At 47.8% G+C, this 8,758-nt stretch overlaps 1 pseudogene across 1 annotated transcript; it reads right to left on the bottom strand.

Moving 5' to 3' along the window:
* Positions 1 to 1,606: 1,606 nt before the first annotated feature.
* Positions 1,607 to 2,083, bottom strand: LOC104658516 (annotated as a pseudogene). Its single transcript, XR_004055120.1, has one exon. The product of XR_004055120.1 is annotated as a 40S ribosomal protein S15a pseudogene (transcript).
* Positions 2,084 to 8,758: the final 6,675 nt, after the last annotated feature.

The following is an 8,758-nucleotide window of genomic DNA, read 5'->3' as shown; positions in this document are numbered from 1 at the left end:
AAAATTTTAAAAAAATTTTTAGTAGAGACAGAGTTTCACCATGTTGGCCAGGCTGGTCTCAAATTCCTGGCCTCAAACTCCTGGCCTCAAGTGATCTGCCTGCCTTGGCCTCCCAGAGTGCTGGGATTACAGGTGTGAGCCACTGAGTCCAGCCTGGGCATGGGTTCTATTTTAAACAAGTTGTACCTGTGCCTTCAGAGTGCCTAACCCCCAGGAGCAGATACTTGGAAAGCTCAACATGAAAGGCCTCTCCCTGACAGATGCAGAAATTCAGGTTTACAGTAGTTAAAGGAAAAAAAAACTTTCTTGGGGTCTCACAGTCACTTAGCAAAACTCCAGGAGAGCACGAATCATGTATCTCTTGTTTATACTGTTATCTTGTAGAAACAAATCATGAGCCCCTTTTAAACAGAAGGACAATATTGTTCGGAAAGATGAGTTTTTCCCTTCAATAAGGGAACCAGAATTTCCATCTGGAAATGGCTTGCTGCCTGGATTTCTCAGACTAAGATTCAAGTCCCAAATCAGACTGCCTTTTGCTCTTGCCTGGTCTTTCCCACTTCCTAAGATCCTGGCACCCGAGCTGAGAAGGTTGAGTACTCCCAATGTTCCTTGAAACTTGTCTAATTTGAACGCACCTTCAGATTCCTTATACTTGACTTACTGTCAAAGTTTGGGAAATATTGTTTTAGATAATTGCATGAGGTGCAAAAACAATGACTAGAGTGAGAATTAATGGCAGCCCATAAAGGGCATCTGCTGATGTAAATGAATGAGTGGTATGCTTGTAAAGTTCTGCTTTCTTTGGGTCCATTGTTTCTGAGAGCTGTAACAAGCTCAGTGTCCCTCCTAGTGTATGAGATAAGCAATTTCTTATGCTTGTCTTCTCACTGCTGTAGCTTATTGTTTAAGACCTTCTGTCTGCTCCCCGAAGCACAAACAGTAATGAAACTTGTTTTGCTAGTCACCAACAGCCTCTAGATGGTACCCAGCCCGCAAGGGACACTCAGTAAAGACGTGTGGAGTCAGGCTGTGGAGGTTTGGTTTAGAAGTCTCTGCTCTTTCAGGGCTCCACAGAACTTTCTCAGAAGAGAATTTCTTGAGGGCAGGCTTCTCTGGATTCCATGTGCCTCCCATTGTGTTGGGGTAGGGTGGTCTCCATGGGTAGGCATTGACAAGCTGGCATGGACGTGAAAGCAAATATCTTCTTGAGCCCTGGAGGGATGGCGCCCCATCTACAGAACTGAGGCACGAGGCAGTGGAGCTCCTTAGCTGGCCCTTCCTCTGATGTGCTGTCTGCATCCTGGAATCCCCAGCAGTCCAAGACCCCCGAAGGGCTTTGAGCAGATCAGGAGGTGTTAAAACAATAGTGGCAACTATCCAGGAGACGCCATTTCTGACTTCACCCCTTGTTAACACACTTTTTAATTGCAAGGGTCCCTCCTTCTCCTACCACGATAGGATTGTTACACATAAAACACATGAGTTGGCCGGGTGCGGTGGCTCACGCCTGTAATCCCAGCACTTTGCGAGGCCGAGGAGGGAGGATCACCTGAGGTCAGGAGTTTGAGAGCAGTCTGGCCAACATGGTGAAACCCCATCTCTCTTTTTTTTTTTTCAGAGTCCATGAGGCATTTTATTGGTAAATGTATGTATTACATCCCTAGAAAAAGAATCCCAGGATTTTCCCTCCTGTGTGTTTTCGTCTCGCTGCTTCATGGTCCATGATGCCAGCTGAGGTTGTCAGTACAATGAAGCCAAACTGGCGGGATGGAAGCAGGTTATTCTGCCATTTTTCTAGATCTTTGAGTTGCACATCAAATCTGGGGCTGATCACTCCACACTTGTTTAGCCTGCCTGTAAGGTTCACAACAATTTTCCCAGCTCTATGATCATCAATGATTTCAAATTCGCCAATGTAACCATGCTTCATCATCACAGTGAGAAACCGGACGATGACTTTGGAGCACGGCCTAATAAGCGCCTGGCGTTTGCCTCTCTTTTTGGCATTGTTGATGCTCTTGGGAGCATCAGCCAGGACATTCATGCGCTCCATTGTGGCGGCGCGGAAAGATGGCGGAAAGGGCGTGAAACCCCATCTCTACCAAAAAATACAAAAATTAGCTAGGTGTGATGGCGCGTGCCTGTAGCCCCGCTACTTGGGTGGCTGAGGTGGGAGAATCGCTTGAATCCAGGAGGTGGAGGTTGCAGTGAGCCGAGAGTGCACCATCGCACTGCAGCCTGGGTGACAGAGTGAGACCCTGTCTCAAACAACAACAACAACAACAACAACAAAAAATCTCATATGTCTCTAGCTTTCATCTACCACATGAATAGTGTGATGAAATAAAAGGAAATAGAGAAAATGAAAGCATTCATCCATTGTTCTGTCACCAGAGCTTTTATTCTTCCAGGTTCTTTTCTGGCTTTGTTATATGTGATTGTACAGCAAAGATGATTTTCAGATTATTTAAGGGGCTTCACTTAATGTTAAATTAGTAGAAAGACCAGTATAAAAAGGCATATGAGCAAAGATATTTGCTGCTGTTTATTTGTAGTGACAGAAGATGGAAAACACATTTTTAAAAATTGATAGTGGACAGGTGGAATAAATAATGGTCCACTCCTACCCTGGAGTATTAAGCAGCCATTATAGTCAATAAATTGGAGCTATTTATTGGATGGCAAGGAGGGATTCCTTCAGGGATTGGCGAGAGAGAAATGTGGAATTCAGAAACGTACATGTAGGATATTGATTTCACCTGTGTGAAATAAACAGCCAATCCTTCATCTCTCATTTATGTAAATGCATGTACATGTGTCTGTGAGATTATATAAGCACCAACAATATGAAAAGATACATACGGAGTTATTAACATAGATTACCGTGGGGTGGGGCTGAAGCCTGATGTGGGTGGCAGTGGTTGAGGGGAAAAGAGGAGCCAAGAAAAACAGGAAAGGAACAAAAAGAACGCAGACATTTTAATACATATGCATAAAATTGTGTGTGTGTGTATATGAATAAAGAAACTAAACAACAATTTAAGAACCAAAGAATCAATTAATTTGTTGAATACCACATCTACTTCCTAATTAGAAAGAGATTGCATGCACTAATATTCTGGCCTGTCAATTTTATGTGATCATAAAATAGATTTTAAATTTACTTTATGCTTAGATAATAATACAGCTATACAAATTAAAACTGACAACCAAAAGAAAACATTTTAAAAAAAGGTTAGATCACAGTCCTTTGCAGCGGGTCGTGTCAAATAGCTCGGGGGAGGGCAGAAATTAATCTGAGGCTGAACTTCCAGCGTGAACTTGGAGGGATCCTCCACCCGCCCCTGGTCTCTGTGACTTTCAGTTTCTTCGTCCGTACATTTAGGGTATCAGTATTTACCTGAAGGAGTTTGAGGAATAAAGGAGACAAAGGGTGGATAAAACACACAGTATGTACCCCCAAAACATTGTTTTGTTCCTTCCCTCTCTTGTGACAATTTTTAATGTTGCCCAACCTGGTATTGCCTGATTCGATTCTGGCAGCAAGGCTGCAGACAGGCAGCTGTGTTCTGCTTCCTAAAGCTGAGCTGGAGAAAACGCCTCCTCCCTTCCTGCTCCCTGCAAGGCCTCCTCGCTGTCTCCGCACACCTGACTCATCCCATTTTACAGGTGAGGAAATTGAGGCTCAGGGAGTCTGAGCGACTTACTCAAGGATGCATGACTAGTAGGTGGGGTGTCCGAATGCCCCGCACCCCCAACCCTGTGCCGCCTCTGCATAGATCTTCCCTGGTGAGCAGATCCCTGGTCTCGTTGGACTTGATCAGGCTTGCAGAGAAGGTGGGTGCTAGCAGTAGGTCAGTGAATTCAGTCCAAGTCCACTTACAGGCTGCTCTGGGCCAGGCATTGTTCTGGGAAGGTGGGGGCAGGGTGGGGATACAGTGATAAGTCAGGAGGCACCTTGGCCTTAAATAAGACACTTACTTACAGCACCTACACAGGCAATGGTGCTTTTTGTCCTCCTTCTCCTAGAGGTGCCTTTGGTGTGTGAGGGGATGGGCAGTGCCCCTGCTGGCTGAGCTCTTTCTCAATGGCTGGGCCTTGGCTGATGCTTCCTCTCTCCCTCCGTCTCTTCTATGTAAGGGAGTGGGGACTGAGCTGTGAACCTACAGAGGCTTAAACAGTGACTGGTGTTTGCCCTATCTGCCCACATGGCCACAAGAATTGTAGCCTTAGTGAGTTCTCTACAGTGAGAATAACCACCCCCCACCCACCCCCAGGAGCAGATCTGCCTGGGCTTGAACCCAGTCCCATTTCCTCCCTGCCTTAATGTTGTTCTGAGGATTAGAAGACATGATGAAGTTAAGATCTGGCCCCTGGTAAATCTTCAATACAAGTTAACCTTTGGTGGAATGAGACTGTAAGAGGGTATGTTTTACCTCTAAGCTAGCTCAAGGGGATGACTGCTAAACTGGTTCTGTTCTGTTCTACAGAACAAGAGACTTGACTCAGGGGTTTCATTGTCATACTTACCTTCTCTAACACCACCAGCACCACCATCACCACCCTCATCATCACCACTCCCACCATCATGACCACCACCACCATTACCACCATAATCATCACTATCATTACCACCACCACCAGGACCACCAATACCCCCCACCACCACCACCACCATCACCACCACCAACATCCCCACCATCACCATCACCACCCCCACAACCACTACCATCACCACCATCACCACCACCATTACCATTACCACCATCACTACCATCACCACCACCATTACCACTACCATCACCACCATAATCACTGCCATCATTACCATCATCACCACCACCCCTACCAACACTACCACCACCACCATCATCACCACCATTACCACTACCACCATCCCTACCATCACCACCACAGTCACCACCACCACCACCAATGCCATAATTACCACCATCACCACTGCCACCACCACCACCACCATCACCATCATTCTCACTGCCACCATCCCTACCATCACCACCACAATCACCACCACCACCAATAATGCCATAATTACCATAATTACCACCATCACCACTGCCACCACCACCGCCACCACCACCACCACCACCATCACCACCACCATCCCTACCATCACCACCACAATCACCACCACTAAACCAATACCCCCACCACCATCACCCCGACCATTACCACCACCACCACCAACACCCCCACCACCGAAATCACCACCCTCACCACCACCCTCACCATCCTTGCCACCATTAACACTACCACCATCACCACCCCCACCACCACCATCACCCCCACCCCCACCCACTACCACCATCATTACCACCATTATCACTGCCACCATCCCTACCATGACCACCACAATCACCACCATCATTACCACCATCACCACCTCCATTACCACCATCACCACCACCACCATCACCACCGCTACCTCCAGTACCTCCAACACCCCCAGCACCATCACTTCCTTTCCCTCAATTACTCCTCTAGTTCTTTGAAGGGAGTGTTGTCCATATGGGTTAAGTTAGACGGGAGCAAACAAAGTCTTGGGACACACAGACATCACTCAAGCTGGGACAGTCAAAGGACAGATGCGGCCGGGCGCGTGGCTCAAGCCTGTAATCCCAGCACTTTGGGAGGCCGAGACGGGTGGATCACGAGGTGAGGAGATCGAGACCATCCTGGCTAACACGGTGAAACCCCGTCTCTACTAAAAAATACAAAAAAAAAAAAAAACTAGATGGGCGAGGTGGCGGGCACCTATAGTCCCAGCTACTCAGGAGGCTGAGGCAGGAGAATGGCGTAAACCCAGGAGGCGGAGCTTGCAGTGAGCCGAGATCCGGCCACTGCACGCCAGCCTGGGCGGCAGAGCGAGACTCCGTCTCAAAAAAAAAAAAAAAAAAAAAAAAAAGGACAGATGCACACTGAGTGCTGCAGTAGAAGAGTCCTTACTAGATGCTGACAGAGGGAACAACCAACAGAACACTGATGAGATAATTGAGATAATGAGGTAGCACAGACTTGGATCCCCCCATAGGGCTCCCTGGGAGGCAGATGGTGCCTGGTCTGCCTTGTGAAGGCTGGACAGCCTCTGAGTGCTGCCTCTGCTCCTGTCACTTAGGCTGTCTCCCTGACCGTGGGGGCCCACCAACTCTTCTTTCCGTTCCCTCACCAATATCCTCCCCCAATCTGGTTTTCCCTCTTTCACTTTGTTTTATCCAGAAGCAGAGTTGCTTTGCTTTCCCTTTGTCCCTCCTAGTCTCTTGCTTATGGCCTAAACCTCGAGGCTCATTGGCACACTGGAGCTGGCTCATGCTGACTCTTGAGGGCCAGATATTAAAATTTCAGGAATTTTGCAAGGTGATTGTTAAATATGGCTCTCATCAACGATTAAATTATATGAACTTAAAATTAAGTGAATTATATTGAGAACAAAGGTAATGCATACTGAAAACTCATTCTTTTCAAATTATTTTACTACATTGTACTAATATGTGTGCTCTTGATGTTACTTATGACCATTTTATCTATATAGGGGACATAGTATAAGGCAGTGAGCGACTGCACGTCTCTTCCCAACCCTGTGTTAAGTGACTCCCTGTTGGTTGCTTGAAATTGGCCACAGTGGGGGTATTTACAACACCAAAAAAAAAAAAACATTATAAATTGGGGCTTGATTTATTGTTTTATTGATTATTATTATTATTTTTTAAGATGGGGTCTCCCTGTAGCACCCAGGCTGGAGTGCAGTGCTGTGGTCATGGCTCACTGCAGCTTTGACTTGCTGGGGCTCAAGCAATCCTGCCACCTCAGTCTTGCAAGCTGTTGGGACTACTGGTGCATGCCATCATGCCTGGCTAATTATTTAATTTAATTTTTTTTTTTTGTAGAGATGGCATTTCATTATGTTGCCCAGGCTTGTCTTGAACTCCTGGGCTCAAGTGATCCTCCTGCCTCAGCCTCCCAAAGCCCTGGAATTACAGGTGTGAGCCACCATGCCCAGTCTCTTTTAGAAGCTAATTCAAGCTGAGTTTCTGTTGCTTGCAACCAAAATGTGCCCATCAATATATCCTGTTACCTAATTCTTGATTTATTTTTATTCTATCCTTGCTGGATATTTTTAGTTTTATTATAAATGTGTCTTTTATCACAAGCTGTCCATGCCCTCTTTTGGAACTGGGAGACAGAAATGGTCATTTTTTTGCAGATATTGCACTGACAGCCAGGATGGCCTCATTGGAACCTGAGAGGCTGGTTCCCCATTCCACAGAATGTGGGCCCTGCTGGAAGCTCCCAGGCCTTCTCCCCTCACACCTAAACCATTCACTGACTCTTCCTCATCAGTTTCCAGGCCTGCCCTGTTCCCACAGCCTCCACCCTGACCAGGGCCTTGCAGACTCATCAGCCCATCACCTGGCCGGCTGACCTCAGCAGTTCCTGGCTCCTGCAACAGGAGCTCCAGTAACATCCTGGACTCTTCATTGTTCTCTGCCTCAAGGTCTTTGGCTGAACCTTGACACCTGTTCTCCATTTGTACCCCACACCCCCTTTGGTCCAACTCCAGGGCTTAATTTAAGTGAACTTTTAATAAACATTTCCTCTGTGCCAAGCACCATGCTGGCCACCTGCCCTGACTTACCCACTCCTCTCAATTATCCTGCCAGGCTGAACTGGTGCTACTCCCATTTGAGAGAAAACCAAAGCTTGGACGGCTGCAATGACCTGTCCAAGGTCACATGGCTTGTCAGTGATGGAGCCAAGACCTGAAAGCTGGTCTTTCTGATCGGGGAGGCCCTGCTTCTTCCTTGATCCCATGTGGTATCACATCTGGGGGAGGGAGGTGGGGTGCAAGATGCTGAATCTGTTCCCACACATCTGACTGTGGGAAATGACTCTTTCTACCCACGAGGCTAGGACTACCTGGCGACCCCTTCCCTTCCTCTTTCCCTTTCCCTCTGTCCTGCCGGCCAGAGCTCAGGACTCCTGACACAGGCATTCCACCTCCCAGGTGCTGACTCTCCCCGCGACTCACCACTGTATGCTGGAGTTCCCACAGCCACGCCCTCTCCCCACTCTACCCTCCAGGGTTCTTCCTTCTTTCAAAACCTGAGTCAAAGCGCACCCTTTCCAAGAAACCTTCTGTGTGCTAATCCACCCCACCTTGTGGCTCCTGTGCTCCCAGCTCCCTTCAGCCTATGGCACAGAGAAAACTCTGGGCTCTGCAACCCTCCTCCATCAGACTGGACAGCCCACGGGCAAGGGTTGTGTCTCCCGCATCAGACCAGAGTAACACTGAGGACTGACTATGTGAAAAACACTTTGTGGTCCCCTAAGGCACTATAGAAAGGTATAATCAAGGGTGGGGGCACAGATCACAGAGGCAGTGGGAAGGCTGAGAAATGGGGAGAAAGCCAGGTGACCTGAGCTGATGGGGTGGGACTTCCTGGGAGAGGAGAGGTCTGAGCCAACAACATCCCTTACCTGGATATGGCAAATTCTCCCTGCTTGTCCCCTACACCATGGCAAAGTATGTTCTGCATGGACACCAGGGTGGCCTTTGTGAAACATCCGACAGCATCACTCACCAGCTTAGGACCCTTCAGTGGCTCCAGTGTCGTCAGGATAAAGTCTGAGCTTCCCAGCACCTTTATTACCACCTGGCCTAAGGCTCTCAGTTTCATCAGGCAGGCCCAGCCTTGGCTGTGAACACCAGCAATACATAACTGCTTGCAGTTTCCAT

Source organism: Rhinopithecus roxellana, chromosome 19, assembly GCF_007565055.1.
Source record: "Rhinopithecus roxellana isolate Shanxi Qingling chromosome 19, ASM756505v1, whole genome shotgun sequence".
Taxonomy (NCBI): domain Eukaryota; kingdom Metazoa; phylum Chordata; class Mammalia; order Primates; family Cercopithecidae; genus Rhinopithecus; species Rhinopithecus roxellana.
Note: the sequence above shows the minus strand (reverse complement) of the source record. Positions and strands in the feature narration are given on the sequence as shown.